This window comes from Solea solea, chromosome 18, assembly GCF_958295425.1.
Source record: "Solea solea chromosome 18, fSolSol10.1, whole genome shotgun sequence".
Classification (NCBI taxonomy): Eukaryota; Metazoa; Chordata; class Actinopteri; order Pleuronectiformes; family Soleidae; genus Solea; species Solea solea.
Window position 1 is genome coordinate 18785101 of NC_081151.1, and position 17658 is coordinate 18802758.

General features: G+C 41.0%; 1 long non-coding RNA gene across 1 annotated transcript in view; it reads left to right on the plus strand.

Annotated features, from left to right (window-relative positions):
- LOC131445225 (uncharacterized) overlaps positions 1 to 17658 on the plus strand; it is a 41472-nt gene that overhangs the window by 18168 nt on the left and 5646 nt on the right. The gene's annotated exons all lie outside the window — the stretch shown is intronic.

Sequence of the window (17658 nt, forward strand, 5' to 3'; positions counted from 1 at the left end):
CCAAGTATGCATTACATGTATTGTAATATTTATCATTCATAGCTGGCAATTGAACATGTTTTTGCCCCTCAAAAAACCTTTCTGCCACGTTATCCGTACACCCCTCACTGCAATACAAAACTAAGAAACTTTATTATAACTTTGCTAGTGAGATTTTATTATTGCAGATAAGGGCACTAGTAATGCCATCCAGACTTTTGGGGTTGTTCATTTAGAGGAATTAGATTCAATTATTAGTAGATTTCTGTAAACAGGTGAACCACATGTGTATCTTTTTGCCTTTTGAGTAATGTCCTAAATACCTGCTGCATTTTTAATTCCTTACTGAATTACTTTTGAGTTGCAAATTGCACTTTATATGTATAGAATATTCCACAGGTATCAATTAACATCTTTGTTTGCTTTGCATCTTTCATCACTTTTTGGATAAGCAAACATATTTTTCTCGAGAAATCATTTTTATTTTGTAGCCTCTCTATATATATATTCTCTGTAGCACCATGCTTTAATGGCACCTCTTTTAGAAAAATGGATCTGGATGAAAATTGACAAATTACATTATACATTTGGAGTGGTTAAACGTTGGATTAGAGCTTGTAATTATACCTGTGTGATGCAGAGATTTCATCTAAAGCCCACTTTACAGTGCCTTTTGGGGCGGTGAGATGTCATTATCTCTGTAAATGGAATATGGACAATGCAAAACAAGATAATGACTGAGACTCGTGTGCATTTAACCCAGTCACCAGCTCAGCTGTGGAGAGCAGTGTTTTTAAATAAAATCTCAGGCATTGCTTAGAAATAAAATGTCATACAAATGGGAGCTGACTGCTTTGGTTTCTGATGAATTAGCTGCATGATGATAGAGAATTTTGCTTTAGTGCAAAAGCAACTCGAGGATGGAAGGTTGTTTTGATAATCTCATCTGACGTGTGGAACAGTCTGTTTGTGTGCAGTTATGGGTGTTCATTGGAGCATGGCTTTTCAAGAAAGAAGCTGCAAAGCTCTTTACAGAGTTTGGGCCCTTCTGTCTGTCACATTTTACACAACCAGGAGAACAATGAGGCAACAAATCAATGTCCCAATCATCTGTACCATCAGGAGCTGAAATAATCACTACCTATTTCTGAACCCTGTCCAATCTGTCTGACTGGAAACCACTGGGAAATGGAGTTTTAGTGCATTATTTATCAGTCCTGGTTGTTAAAGGATATGCCATAGGCTTTTGTTGTTGACAGCAAAAATACCTGACGTCTAAAACTGGTAATCCATTACAATTATTTTCATGTTTTTTTTTTTTGCACTGAGATTTGCGTGGACAGGGCCCTGCTATATAATATTACTGTCAACTAGCCCATAATGGTCAGTGACTATTTTTTTTAATAATTCAGCTGTTTGCAACACCACAACAGAAACCACAATCAGAATTGTCCACAGCTTGAAATCCTCACACAGTTTAAACAAAAAGCTGAACATTATAAATCTTACAAAAGGAAAGATGTTGTTTCAGGGCTGTTGTATTAGAGTCGATTAAATTGCTCGAGTACAGCTAATATGTTGACAACTATACGTGTAGTAGCAGCTGTAACTTATATAAAATAATGAGGCATTGTGTGTGTATAAAAGTCACTATAAGTTGACTCTTGTTTTTGTCCATTTATGTGTTTCTACGATGGTTTTCATTCATTTCCTGTTCCTTTGTATGAGGCAGTAAAATATGGCAAAATCCTTGTAGCAGCGTTTTAAAATAGATCTGCTCACAGCAAACTATTCAGTAGATGTTTTTCATTGCCTAATGTGCCTTTTACTACTGATTTGCTATTCATTTTAAGAGCATGTTCAAAATTGCCTCACGTTTACTATCACATAGGTCAGCGGCTCCAAGGTCAGATTTATTGTTGAAAATTGAAACTAATGAATATGCGAAACAGAGTAAAAAGGCTTCTGCTCTGTATGCCCTTTTATGAGCTCCAGCAACCCCAGATTTAATGAGGGTGAATACAAGGCTTTAATTCATTATTTAAAACTGACATGTCCGCTTCATTCAGTCCTTGGTTAGTAAAGTACATTCTGATATTTGAATTGATAACGATGGATTGGTATACAATGTTTTATATGTAAAGAATATCATGGAAAGCCGTAGTCTTAGGTTAAAAAACAATTTAAAATGAAGAATATTTGATGTAATACAAAGATACACTGTGAGTAACTTCTTTAGAAAGAACAGTAACGGATGTCTGTTTGATTCTGTGTTGAAACTAAAAGGGATGCTGCTGACAAATTAAAATTCACTGGATATAAATATGATTCTTCAGACGTCTGTTGTCATAGTTGATACAATGGTAAAAAGACATCAGAGCAAGTGTGATAAGCCAGCCACTGCCACAAAGATCCCCAAAGCCTATAGAGATAGGGCTGTCGCCCTCTTTTTTTTTTTTGGCCTAATCTCCTCTACTGTGGAGCTGGCATGTCTGTGTGGATGAAATGGAGCGATAGCTGTCTGCTCTTATCAGGCAGAATTTGGTCCACTGGGAGAGATTTGGCTGCATTGGGAAATGGAAGCAGCACAGTGGAGCTGACCATAACTCTTCTTATGGTATACTCTGGTGACTCCCATGGCTCAAACAGCACAGCACAGTCCCTAGAACACACACACACAGAGGCATATAAACACAAAGCCTGTCACAAATAGTATACACAATCCCAAAGCTAGTCCTACTGGACTGTAAAGCCAGGTGGCCATGTGTGTTCTTTGTCCTTTGAGCTGTATCTTGCACCTCTATCGGCATTTGGTGCTGTCTTACTATAATGGACTTGCCTGGGATTTAAACGTCAGGTCAGCACCCTGTTCCCAGACTCATCAGGATACAGGATATTGAAACAGATAGATGAAAAAGAGCTGAAGGATGGAGAGATGTGTAGGCTTGAGATTGTGTTAGAAACAAAGGTCCAAGCCTACAAATGCAATATTCCAGACAGACACATGGATATATATATATATATATATTTATATATATATATATATATATATATACACACGTTGTCCTCTGACCAATTGGCTAAAGGAGAGAGAATGAGTGATCTTATCTGCTACACTGGCTCTTCTATATTGTATTGTTGCCGGAGCATGAAGAAGAGATTTCAAAATGTCTGGTTAAGCTATAACATAGTTGAACAGATGGCATGTCAGGCTTATTGTTTCATCACAGAATAATGCACATTGTCATAGCCTGGGAAGAAAACAAATTCACTATAACCATTAGATTTATTCAAGATTTATTCATCGCACTGCTATAAACATCAGCTAATTATATCAAATAAATCCCTACGCGGAGACTTGTGTCTGAAGTAATAAACTGCAGTAGAGGACCAGTTGCGATCCTTATTAAAACGAAAATATAAACAATCTTTATATTTAATCTTCATCGTAATTGTCCATGGGACTTCAGCGATGACTACAGGCAACTTGATATAATTCATTTTAATTAGCTTAACTTTAACTTTTGAATCTCCCATCTTTGTGTAGCTCCTGCCCTGCAGCAAACGAAGAGGAGTGTGCATGGAACACTGTTTCATAGGTCACAGGTAATGAATCCAAAAAGGTCAGATGGCATTCACGATATCTGTGTAGCATGCCTGCTTAGGCAAACACACTGCAGCTCGGCTATCGAAAGTCTCCGGCAATAACCTTTTTTGCCTTTTAACATTTTGCGTTGTGCCGTATAAACCTCACAAAAACAATTAAATGATTTTTTTCCCATGCTATACACTGAACAATTGCTGAAAAGCATAGATTGAGATGTCACATATTCCTCTGTTCTGTCTGTCCTATTGTTCTTGGCCCATGTCGGTTCTCAAGAATCTTTGTACTAAGCCTTATTATTATTATTGTTATTATTATTATTACTACCCATACTCTGCAGCCCAGTGATCCTTCTGACAAAAGTCTTTTGGAAAGGGTTAGTAAGATGACAAGGGTGCTGAGTAATTTGCACACTGAGCATGTTTTCAGGGGAAACATGAGAAACATTTGCACATATCTGATCTGGCGCGGCACCAAGCCAGAATCTCAGGACAGAGAGTAAATGGAGTAAGAAAAAAAAAAAAAAAACCGAAGAAGAGATACTCAAGAGGTCTGAGAGTTTCCCCTGGATCATCCTCTTCTATAATGACAGCAGGTATCTCTCTATTCCACGCTTGCTACCCTGGTTGACCCTGTTGCTATATAGAGTATATTAACTGTGAAGGGGATAAATACTCGCAGATGACTTAACCTCAGGTTTGATGTCTCATCTCTCCTGTACAAACAATTTGTTTTTTTCATTTAACCTCATTTACTCAATTTAATTTATTTCAGTAGTACCTCTTGTCGTGTCCTCCATCTCCTCTCTTTGCAGCCAACTGAACCCTGGAGTCGCTGAGAATTAAGTGTTTATTCTGCTGCTCAAGCCACAGAAATATCTTCCCCTACAGAGTCTTTAAAGCCAGAATTACATTCTGCTGCTGCAGGCATCTGCACTTAGCTGTGGTATTACTGCGAATAAATACAACATTTACTGTGGTGAAGGAATAAAAACTAATTATCTGTCAATATAATGTTTTCTAATTTACCTTAGGAGAGTCTTATTGTGTTAATATAACTGTGGACATATAAACATGTTTATGCACTGACACCAGGGGACGATACCGAGTGATGCGTTATGTGTCTAAAAAAGGTTATGTACATTATTCATGTTCTTTCTATTTTTTAGTCTTTTAAAAATATTGTGAAAAACACATTAATCGGACAGCATACATATATTTTCACTGCTTGTTTATCTCTTTCCTAAGTTTTTAAATTTAGGAGTGTTTTTTAGATAGTAAATAAAGTGGACTAGACCCAAAGTTGACTAGAAATCCCTTTTTGGCATATTTCCACCGGCTCTACTCGCCTCGCCACGGCATGGTTTAAGTAGCGTTCCCACTAGCATATTACCAGGTACTGTTTTTAGTCCCTGCTCTCGCGAGGTTCCAAAAGCGTGCTGAGTAGGTACTATGTGATGATTGGTCAGACTGCCACTGGCCAGAGTGCCGTCACAGGAAGAGACGTCCGTCATAAACCCTGCCACTGTAGTCTGTAGAGTAGGAGTCTGTGCTCCGGAAACGTCCGACACAGAAATGAAGCCGAACTGTAGATCAATTAAAACTACTTAACAATCCTAAAAACGTGGGTTAATCTCCAACAACTACCAGGAGTCTGGTGTATTTATGGAAGGCACTGATGATCGTGACCGGCGAACAGCATGACGGACCCTGTCGCTTTGTTTCAGTCCAGTGACTGTGTCAGACGGAGTCTGTGCTCCGGTCATGGAGGAAGTACTGAACAAGTATTTTTAATAAAAAAAAACTAAGTCACCGCAGTTTCACGCAGCCGTGCAGCGATGACTCCGCCACGTTGAGTAGGTACTTTTTTTGTAGTGGAGAAGCAACTTAAACCGTGCCGTGTCGTGCCGAGGCAAGTCGAGCCGATGGGAATACGCCATTAGTGACTCATCTCCACCAACAGTGAAAATGCTTTGTCTTGCAACTTGCAAGCTTCTTACAACTGTAGTTAAAATTAAATTTTGAATGAGGTAGTAACATGAACGGAAGAATTGACAATCAGATTATCTGTCTTGTCACTAATTTCTGGGGTTGTGATATTGCTGAAGGAAACCGTACACATTATGGCAATTGTCTGCAAAGATCATGCTGTAAATATTCTTTGAGAGACATCACTTTCGTCTCTTAGTCTTTTAGCTTTGCTTATTTTTCATTGAAAACAAGCTCAGCGATCCATCTGTTTAGTAATGATGCTGCATCTTACTCTCCGTCTCAGATTAAAATTAGCTCACGATGCAGTCATGTGTAAGAAGAAGCCAGACTGAATCAGTACACGACTGCGGTGTGCAGACACATTAACAATTCATTTAGCCAGATATTAGTTACAGTGTGCTTGGAATCATATATTTGAACTAGAGGATTTTAGGAAACCGTGATATCATATAATCCAAGTCGATGTCTCGTATATCACCCAGCCTCAAAGGTTGCTCCGTAGCCGCTGAAGTCAATGTTTTGGTTTTACAGAAATAACACGGGGTGAAACTGAACTCAAATATAACATGAGACATTCACGAGCAACCGCAGTGCTTTGTGTTTTCTAAAAAGGAGCCATATTACACGTCATATATCACTGATGTATTCTCGGCTCAAGGACTGCTTGACATTTGTAGATGTCACCCTGCAGTTTCACAAGTCTGCATGAAGAACAAGACCATCAGCTGTTGCTTACTATTACACTGTTAGCTGGCGCTAGTGTTAACCAGGCTGCAGGGAGTACATGCTGCCACTAAGCAGTGGCAGTAATAATTGGGCAGGGATTTGTTCCTCACAGTCTGGGGCGTAAGGGTTGCCATTTATGCTAATAACCTTGGCAATTAGGCTGTGGAAATACAACTAAAAAGACCTAATCTTCATTAGCCGCACGGCCACCTCAGCAGCAGACATTAAGTCCCAAACACAGTGACCTCGTAAGAAGCCCGGTGCTCCGAGGAACCAAAGCTTCTTCCAGGCCTGAAGTGTGTCTCTGAGCCGCGGGAGTGCTTCTCAACCCTTCCCTGAGATGTGAGGTCATGTGCCACTGCAGCCGCATAAATGATTGGCAACCCGATAAGAGATTCTGCAGACAGGACTGATCTTTCCTCGTGTCCTTGGGGTGTAATTAGTGGACGGGTCAGATAAGGCCTGGTGATGCAGGTTGCACCAGTGCGGCACACATGACCCGTCATCTGCTGTGACCATAATGACGTGTGCTAGTAAAACAGTGCTGACAGGCAGCCGGCAATCATCATCACCATCACCATCACCACCACCACCATGAGATGATAATGGGGGCACAAGGTAGTTGAACTGATCCTGCTGGGGCTTTTATCTTCAGGGTCACTACCTAATCTGCAGATACACATTTCAAATCGATTTTTTTAAGCCCCTTTGCTGCAAAACTGGGATCTAAAAGTAAAACACCCCGACACTCTGTCATTAATTGTTGCATTATGAGATGTTTTTATTCAGATTGAGTTGTTAATTCTTTGTGTGGTTTGGAAAAATAAAAACCCCAATGGGGATTGAAGGCTTGACGGAGCATGTGTGACCCCCGTCCCCCAGCTGGTGCTTGCATGGAGAGTAATTGGAAAGTGTTTATGTGCAGTTGACATTTAGATATTTGAAAAAGGTTTTTCCATAATCCTACAGGGGAAGTGGTGACGCTCCTTTATTTGCTTGTGACATTTATGCACTGTGTGCCATAGTACTACGTGCTACATGCTCGAAAACCTTAGTGACTATATTATGGCGTGTGCGCTTTCTTCTTAATATGAATATTTGTTGATGTGGGTGTTTCAGATTTTACTTTTAAGTCTGCTGATACACAATATGTTCGAGTTTATATATAATTCATAACTTAGTAGTATCCCAAAAATCCATTAGCATGTTGAGTTCTGCAGTTTGTGTTTCCATTAAACTTCTTCCGATTCCGAGGTGGGAGGAGGACATGATGGGATCATGAATATCAGGTTCAGAGAGAGGGCATGAAACTCTTCATTTGAATACAGGACACGTCTTGTGCTGAACTTCTGCTCTCTGCGCCACCACAGACTGCACAGTGAGGGAGTCTGAGATGACAACACAATTATCAAAAGTCAATTTTGTTAGGAGTTAGGAGTCTGATTCACCTAAATGGAGCAGTACTAGTTTATAGGACACTCGGTTGTGTCCAGATTTAGTGTTGCTTGTTTAACAAAGTCGCTGTGCCAGGCTCACGGGTTTAAAAGGGTTGTAATCTGAAACAATTGAGGGTGTGCTTTAGGCGCAACATGCAGTAAACAAGAGTCACTTTCATTACATTTAAAAGCCACGTGCACTTGCACTTTGGCAAATTGCTATTATAAATGTGGATTTGCCAGGAAGTAAGAGAGGGAATAATTTCACTTTGTGCACAAGCAAGACCATCTGTGTGCTGTGTGTGTGTAGGCTGCATATATAGGCATAGAGTATAAAACTACATCAGGTTTTTGTCAAAACAAGCACAGCTGCTCTCCAGTTCCTTCATAAAGCAACAGCTAACCACCACACGTGACCACGCTGGATGAGAGAATGACATCAGTGTCGGTGTAAAGCGTGCATTGTTCTTGGTGTGTGTCATTAGGTGCTCGGTGAAAGCTGTAAAAGTCTTCCGCTCTCCCCGGTCTACATTTTAACTGACTGTCATCAGTGTATAAATGGCCTAACTGAGAATGTTCCAAGTCACAGAATCTCAGTCTCTCATGCTCGGTTATTAGTTATCTGCATTCTGTGCAAGACATTTTATTGTCCCCCTTTCTTGGGCTCTAAACACTAAAATGTTCAATAAATGGATTTATGAGACAACACACTGTACAATTCTCTCACACTTTAAAATCAGTCATTGTGTCTGCAGTTTTCCCTCCGCATCAGACAAAAGCAGCCGCACATAAAAAACATTCTGTGTCTCAGCAGAGCAGCAGGGGTGCTCGCTCTATTTTGCGATGGCAAAATTCATTCCAGAGAAATTACTTAAATATCCAGAAGAATGTGTGAATGCATTTTTTGCCTTTGTAACACTGACGTGACGGCGTATCAGTCATCATGTTGTGGAATTGGCCGGTTACCAAAAAAAAAGGAACAAAAAAGGGAAAGTGTTGGATGCACTTCTGGAAACAATATCTGCCAAGTTGTAAATCATAGTGCAAGATGATAAAAAATCAAGCTTCTCTGTTTCATTACCGTGCATGCCCTCAAATAAATCTGTCTTAAAATAATCGCATTAAAACCCAATACGCCTTCACAGAAGTGCAGGAACTTGAATTCAACGCTTTCAAATTTTTAATCAGTGTTTATTTTTCTTTCTTCAAATTAAAAATCTTTCTTCTGTTGTTCAAAGGACGACAACTGTTTTGTGACCATGAAGGGGAGAACCACGTTGCAAAACGTGCACAGCGTTTTATATTTTATATGGTCTTGGTTTGCACTGGCAGCCTCATGTCATCTCCAACCCCCACCCACCCTATCAGAGCGCAACAGCCAAGTTGCAGCACATAACAAAGAGCGATGATTACATAGCGATCCATAGCTATTACCCAAGAGGTGGAAAACATGAGGCGTTCTAAACAGCAGCCCTTCACTTCACCTCCACTGCTGTCTCTGCATTCTCCTGCCGCTGCCTGGGTTGTTCTTCCCAGAAACACTGACCGCTAATGATAGTGGAGCAACACCTGAGCATCCTGGATGACGGTGTGCACAGTGTTGTTATGGGAAGGACACTTCTGTGTTATAATGCAGATGAATGTGTTGGCAGATTCTTCTCCCCCCCCCCGAATCCCAAACCACAGTATCTTCCTCGGGCAGATGTCACACGGCGTTTGAGCTTCTTTCCAAATGACGGCATAAACCTACCCCCAAAGAGGCTTTTAATATCCCACAGGGCTTAGTCCGATCAATGCACTGTAACAACAGATTTAAAATTGATGTGTATGGAAATACAGTAAATATATCATTTTAGCAAAGTGTATTGACACTACTGTAAATTTGTGATCACCAGTGCTGTTGTTGTATGATGACTCATGGGCAGTTGGTCAGAAATGGCATCGATTAGACGCCGGCTGCAATTAAGGAGACGGCGTCCACATAACAAATAGTGTGCGATGGATAGAAGCAAATTGTTTTATTGTTTGGAAACATCCACAGTTTAGTTGTAAATTATTCTCAATTATTGACAGATTATTCTGTTTGTTTTCTCCCAGCTGATTTCCCTTGAGAGTTCAACAGTCTGCATGAGGGGAAAAATGCTGTGTCTATTCTATTTTGGCTGTGGTGTGTTTTTATCAAACTGCAAACCAAATGTGGCTTCATCCAAGTGACAGCTGAAAGGCATACTTTTGTTTTTCAATTATTCATACCAGAGCCAAATAACACTTTTTTTTTTGTGTGAAAGAAAATTATAATTTGTGGCTTATTATAAAGTTGTGATTGTTATTAATCAGTGTTTTTCACAAGAAACTGCTTCATTTAAATACTTTTTTTTAAGTTCAAATTTATTTGAATTATGCTTGTCTGCATACAAATCAAATTCTTAATTTTCCTTTGAATTACTTGCAGTGGAATGACTAATTGATTCTCTGGTGCCAATACAATTATTTTCCTCTTTGGAAACGAAAAGAAAATAAGGGCGTATGCATTCTATCGTGTCTCTTCAGCATCTCTTTTGTTCGATCTTTTAATATTGCCACATAACATACACAATAAAACGGCAACAATGCTTTTATACACACAATGACTTCTAATCTGTCAGTTTTAACATTCTGAGCACTTACAGTTTGACGAGCTGCAGCCAAACAACATAATAATTCCACACACTATGACATCATAGGATCTGTGAACACATGCCAGGATGCTCTGTTGTCTCGAAATTGAATTCTAGCCGTGCTGTCAGATGACTTAGAATTGAAGACATTCAAGGGTCGCAGGAACAGGAAATGGCCTCAACTGCCGAATAATGTCAGGTAAATGAGAAGTGGAGTGGACTGGCTGGAAAATGAGGCTGAGTTGCCTCAGCTGGACACTACATCGGTTACAGAGTGAGGAAAAACAAGCAGCGCCGCTGCACTGACTGACATTATGATTACAGTTTGCATGTAAGCACTTAGTGGGATTCTTTAGTGGTTCCTCTGGGACACACATACGTCCACAGGAATACAGGTGTACTATCCAAGTGTACAGTTCCTGCATGCATTACTTCACAATAGCCAGCAGCTAGACACAAAAAGTTCCCATATCACAAAACTCATTCATCCATTGCTTCCATTTTTACCTCTTTTAATGTTTATGTCGACAAACAATAACCATTCGTGTCATTTTGATTAAATTGATTTGGAATTCATTTAAATATATCAGCAATATTCAGCAACTTGTTTGTTCTGCTAATTCCAATTTTGTCATGTGATACACACAGCAGAGAATCAAATTAAGCACTGATTATACCAAGCAGGATTTCCAATAAATGGCTTGGAGCAACTGTAAACATTGCCATATTGTGGCTCAGTTGGAGAGTCTGTATGTTGTACTCTGTGTTTATCAATTCCTCTGAGGCACAGCGGTCTGCATAGTGGAGATCAACCTATCCCAGATTAATCTAGGCGACATGATGTGCATCTCTGCATGCCACTTTGCCCTGCTGAAAACTTGATAAGGAATTCGCAATCCTCCCAATCAGAGTCGCTCAGGAATACTACAGTAATGAGTTTCTTCCAAGGACATTTGATTCCCGTTTTCCAGGTGGACGATGGATACGGTGAGAATGCAGTCCCTCAAGGCCCTCGGGCTGTATTCACCCCGCAGTATGATTTTAAAAAGGAGACTTGTGCCGAGTGGAAAGCCAGTAGAGTGGCTAATGGGAAGAGGTCCATTGAGACCAAAGTCTGAGATAAAGGGAGGAGGAAGGAAAAAATAGAAGATGGCAACAAAAAAAAAAAGAGAGCGAAGAGCAGGGAAAGTGCTTCCAACTCCCTTATGACACACAGAATGAGCATCGATCAGTTTAAGTGTGCGTCAGTGTCCACTACTTCTGAGCAGAGAGTCTCACTAGTGACAAGTGTGAACATCAACTCGCCAAAATGAACCATGTGGGACTGCTCACATAACGGGTGGCAAGAAGTGGGCTGCTCTGCTGCTCCAAAGATGCCATGGTTAATACCAAGTTAACCCCAATTCTAAATAATTGCTAAAATCAGGGGAGGATTCGGCAACCGTGCAGCAGGTTAGGTAAGGTGCTACTGATTGCAAAAGCCATCCATCATTGATGCTTGCCTCAGCTGTCATTAGCAGGGGGGTTGTGTCTGTTCTTGTCAGAGAGAGATGCTGGGAACAGGCCCCTCCGAAGCCCATGGGTAAATCTGTCCATGCTCCTGATTCACTGGGCCATAAACGCAGCAGGGACTTTGATTACAGGGCCTGGCTTTGAGTGATCTGGGTTTGGGTTGGGTACAGGTTGGGGAGGGAAGTACCGTCAAGCCGTGAAAGGATCCTCTCATAGAGGGCACGTACAAACATCTCTGACTGTGGAAGGGAGAGGTGCTGCGTGATGGAACACGACCTGAGGTTACAAGCTGCACAGGCAGTGACAACTTAACAAGATGGCACATTTGTAATTATCATTCATGACTATCATTATCTATTGCATGAGCTTGCTTTTCAAACAAACCATCACACTTTTCTGTTTCCCAGCAGGTATTTTTATGTGGCATCGTTGTTTTTTTTTGTTGTTTTTTTTACAAAGGGGATTATATCTTCCTCAAGGGCATGGAGGGTTAAACTACACTGCTGAACCATCTGCAGATGAACTTGCTCACTTGTCACTGTACCAGAAGCAAATCTATAGTAGAACAGAAATTCATAAAAAAATTGCATTGTAGCAATTTAGCTATAATAACCCTCTTATGACCATCATGATATTTATTTAGATATTATGGCTGTAGAATTGTCAAAATGTTTTAAAAATTATTGCTTATTGCGTTCACTTGTTCATAATGTTCACTTTCTATATCTGGCAGTTATTCAACCATTAAGGAATTATGGTTCTGAGAAGCTGACTGGTGCTGATGAATCCTGTCTGTGATTGGGCTACCGTAAAATACGGACACAAAACTCTATTTCTCTGCTTTCCGGTATCCATCCATCCATCCATCTTCTACCGCTTTATCCTCCACATGAGGGTCACGGGGGGCTGTGCCAATCTCAGCCGACATAGGGCGAAAGGCGGGGTCACACCCTGGACAGATCGCCAGTCCATAGTTTTTGAATTTTCTCTCTCAAATGGTTTGTAAATTGAGTTTGTAAAACCACTCAATCCTTTTATGAGGGATGTGTCTGGAGTAAAGATAAGTGATATAAACTGCAGATATACTGGAGCTTATACACTTTTTCCCTTTCTGTCTGTTTTAACTTAATTGTTAATGAAAAGTAAAGCTTTCTGTAATGTAGTCATGTTTGTACACCTCCAATATGATATCGTTCATCTTTATGCATAAATTCTTCTAGGGATTTTAATTAAAGAAAAGTGAATGCATATTTGCGCTCAAATGTTGCACACCCTTTATCACATATCACTGAAACCTCGTGACACCACACCACTGATAACAAAGATTTGGTAGTATTGTTTTGTGGGTTGTTCTGTAACAAAGCAGAAAGGACACATGTGAAAGTTAAGTGGTAAAGGCAGTCAGAAACCACATCATATATTGTAAGGCCACTGTACAGTGAGGCTACAAATTGAAAATCAATTTTTGGTTTATGGCCACTGAGTCGAGGAATCTCCAGGGGTTCTAATATTCTCCAGCCTCATCTCTCACATGAAGCTATTTCAAACATTAGATAGGACTTTCAATTAACTATATAAACACAATTTTGCAGAGAAAAGTCATTGTACTTTTGTTATGCTTATCCGTAGTGTTATTCTTTGTCAATCGATACTTACTATGGTCTCAACATTGTAATTATAATACATTTTTATTAACTGGCCCTGTGATGGACTGGTGACCCGTCCAGAATGAACCCTGCCTTTCGCCCTATGTCAGCTGGGATTGGCTCCAGCTCTCCATGACCCTCATGGAGGATAAATCCATAGACAATGAATGAAATCAGTGTTTCGCAGGAAAAGAAAGAAAATAGAAGAATACGGATAAAGAAGTAGAATATAGTTCTTTTTGTGGCATGGACAGCGCCACAGCAGGCGATGCAAACCTGCTCAGGCTTTGACAGGGTTTGTAAGTTGATGTACTATCAAAATAATCTTAGAGGAGTTATGTGAAGGTTGAAATGCTGCATTGTGTTGTTTTTAATTAACTCGGGCAAACACACAAACGGCATTTAAAACAGACAACCTTCACTTAAGGTAGAAAACAAAAATGTTTACTCCTGCAGCGCAGCAACAGCCTTTTCTCTAAATGATAATTCGATCGGCAGAGTGTTGTGCGACACCTTGTTGTTGGAGATTCTTCTTTCTATTCTCGAGGTTTGCCATCTCTCCGCGCTGGCCTTGTTTGTATTGGACCCGTGTAGCAGCGTTTTTGCTGGATGGCAGCTGCAGAGCACTGTAATTGTCCTTGACAGACTGAGAGGGAGCTGCTCCAAGTGGTGGAGATCAGCCTTGAGCCTGGCCATGTCAATCATGCACCTCAATCCAACCCCTGAGATAGATCAGCCAGTGACACGGTCGGAATAAAGTGACTCCATTGTAATGGCCTGTCGCCATAGCATTTTCTAGGTGACAGTACACATTTCTGAGACTGGCATATCTCAGCTGTTGATGGGCAATTGATTGTTTGAGGCAATGCGACAGACTATTGGACGGATTGCAAACAAATTGCATACAAATGATACAGTTTTATCAGATATAGAATAAGAGCACCAGTTATTAACGCAGCAAACATGGTGAAAACTGCAGTATCGTCATTGTGAGCATGGAAACAGGCTGTCATCCGAATTGGGCTCAATGTACTGCAGTCCCTAGTAGAGCTTTACAGCGCCACTAGCATATTGTCACTATTTATGTGCATTAGATTAGTAACTAATAAAAAATTGTGGTTTAAATGATGGAATCATAAAAAAAAAAGAAATGTCTAGAATAATTCCATCGATTCTCTCCTTTGTTTTACTACCAACATGCTTTTTTACCACTTTATTATTTATCTCATAGGCGCATTGAGCCCACATAATGTTTTTACAGCGCCATACATATAGCGGTGTGAGCCTGGGATATGGTGGCTTTATCTTCTTTAAGTGCCCATTTCTTTCTTTAGGATATCATTACTGGGGCAGAGGAGCAGGGAGCCATCAGTATGTCGCTGTAGGTGACCTTCTCTCTTCCTGGCCTGATTGTTTGTTGACAGATCCCGTGTGAGGGGAGGAGTGAGCCGTGATAAGAGTCAGCGAGAGTGTTCAGGCACTGCAGATAGAGTGACCTGCCACTGAGAAACCAAGAGGGAGCTGAGAACCTTCCACTGCTTGTCCATGTGCTTCCTTTTTAATAATGTTTACAGAGATGTTTTCATCCGACTGAAACACTCCACCCTAACGACTGACCGTTCACTCTGCTATTACTGTCTTATCTTGAGCTACTGAGGATGTGATTTTTGGGAAATTGCTGACGTGCGTGTCGGTACAATCAATCCTGCTTGTGTGCACTGTTGACTATGGCACAGGTTAGAGGATTTAGTTCAACTTGTACTTCGACGGTGACGCACATCACTGAGTGGCACTGTCTGCTGTCGGCAGTGAGAGCTCTCAATATAATCTCCAGGCAGGAAGGAACATGCTGGTGGAATACAGTCTATAGGTGGAACATCCAAGAGCCATAAGGCCATTAAAACGTTCACAAACATTAACGCAAACGCTTGCCAGTCAAAATGACTGATTACCTGTGAGAGTGTGATGTGAAAAGTCAATTCATCGCCCCTCTGTGCCCCAGCCTTTACATGCCGGCCCACATGCCTTAAATGCACCTCTCCCTGGGGTGTTCAAAATGCATAATCATTAAAATATACCAGCGGTTGGCCTTCATTGTAATTTCTTAGTCGTGTTGTTTGAAAACCGTGTGTGTGTGTGTGTTGCCATTAGTCTCCCACGGCCACTCCTACACCATGTTCCTGAATCTGTTCCGGTGTAAAATTGATTGTACTGGACCTTAAATCTGTGCTTGAATAAAGCTCGGAATGTGCTGTGGAAAGAGTGTCTGAGTTGCAAAAATACCTGAGTCCATAAAGGATGTAAAAGGATGCAGGATATGATGTTAAATTTTCTGAGGACAGAGTAAAACGGCGAAGTATTTCTGGCCTTGGTGTCTCTATAAGTGCTCACATATACAGTCACTCTCCCAGTGGACTCGGTCTGGGCTCGCTTTGTATTTATAACCTGTTTGCGCCCAGAAAACTAGCTGTCCTCAAACTGCCCTTCGCTTCTGCAGAAACACTAGCCTATTCCACAGTGCCATCACACAGCCAAACCCCAGAAATATCACATTCTCCTTTGTGAACTCTGTGACACTTGGATCAGAAATCTAACAAGATGTCTGCACAGCACACTTTTGAATAATGAATGATAATGGGCAAATATGAGAAAGGTATATCGCTCTTCTAATTGACGAGAAATCAAATAAGTCCATTAGGTCATGTCAGACAATCCCTTTTAGAGAAAACCACCAAATAACTTTTAAGGAAGTTAATTAAAAAAACTTTTATTATAAGCCAATTAAATTGTATACTTCTACGACGATATGATATTCACTTGTAATTAACGAGGTTTTTAGGGAGACCAGGACATTTAGCCACATGTTGTTTCAGCTGTTGCAGTTAAAATTGAAGTTTTAATTGTATTTAAGTCATTATAACCAAGCTGTCTAATGTGCTGTCCCGATCATTTCTGATGGTTTAACACGCGCGGCTGTCTGAATTGTCAGCGTTGCTGGTTTTAATGTCACCTCCACTGTGTTGTTCATTGTCTCATACTGTTGCAGGGTAAAGTCACTCTTGAACTTCATGTCCATATGGCGTCGCTCTCTGTGGTCGTTTGCCTAAAGCCCTTTGCCAGGGACCGTGTCAAACTGCCTGTACTGCGGATCATGGGCCTTTGACAGCGGCAGAATAGATTGCATGCATTTCTATTTCGCAGAGAAACACATCAGCAGTCTGTTTCCTCAGGGTTTGGTTTGCCTGTCAGCGTCCTCCACGACTGCTGAAGAGGAAATGTGGCACACTTTCATCTGTCAACATGGACAAGAAGAATGCTGTTTCAGGTTTCAAGTGGAAGCGTACAGTAAATAAAGTCTGCAGGCCAGAGCTGCTGCTGCTGCTGTTGTACTTCCCCTTCCCCTTCCACTGCTTCACTATATTGGATATTGAATGACCGAGAAACTGTTAAGAGCGCCTTAAATATCTGTCGGGTATGTGAATTATGGGCTTGACTTGACTCACAAATTTCTCTCTACACTTATTCAGAGGACCTGTTCAGAGAAAATGTGGCTTTTATCTGGGAGACGTCCCTCCGCATCTCCTCCCCCATGCATCCACTCTCTTGCAGCTTGACAGTGTAATCATGGACCAGGAGAGCATTTTATGGGGACTTCTTTAATAACCACCAGTACTGCTTGACCTCTGTGAGTCCCCCCAAAGACACCACCCCCTCCAGCCATCCCCCACCTCAGCCTTGACTGTCCCCTCGCATCACCCTACTTCCTTTCTCCCCAACCATTCCCCCTGTAACCTCCACCCTCCTTTGCTGATATTGTGCTCACATGCTCCAGTAATGTGTTGTAGGTCCAAAGGCCATGCCTGAGCTGTCATGGAGGATTGGGCCTTAGACATAACATTGGTCTTTGGGGACCATCGTAAGGTGTGCCTGTCTCCCTGCCAGTCATTTCTCACTGCCACATGACGTACAGTACAAAGAGCTTGGACTTGTTACAGTTTTGCATTTGAAACTTAAGTTATCCGTCTATTTAAACATTTATTTATTTTTTTAAACCCAGACATTTCACCACTGACTGATATTATTAGTTTGATTGATTTCTTTTTAGAA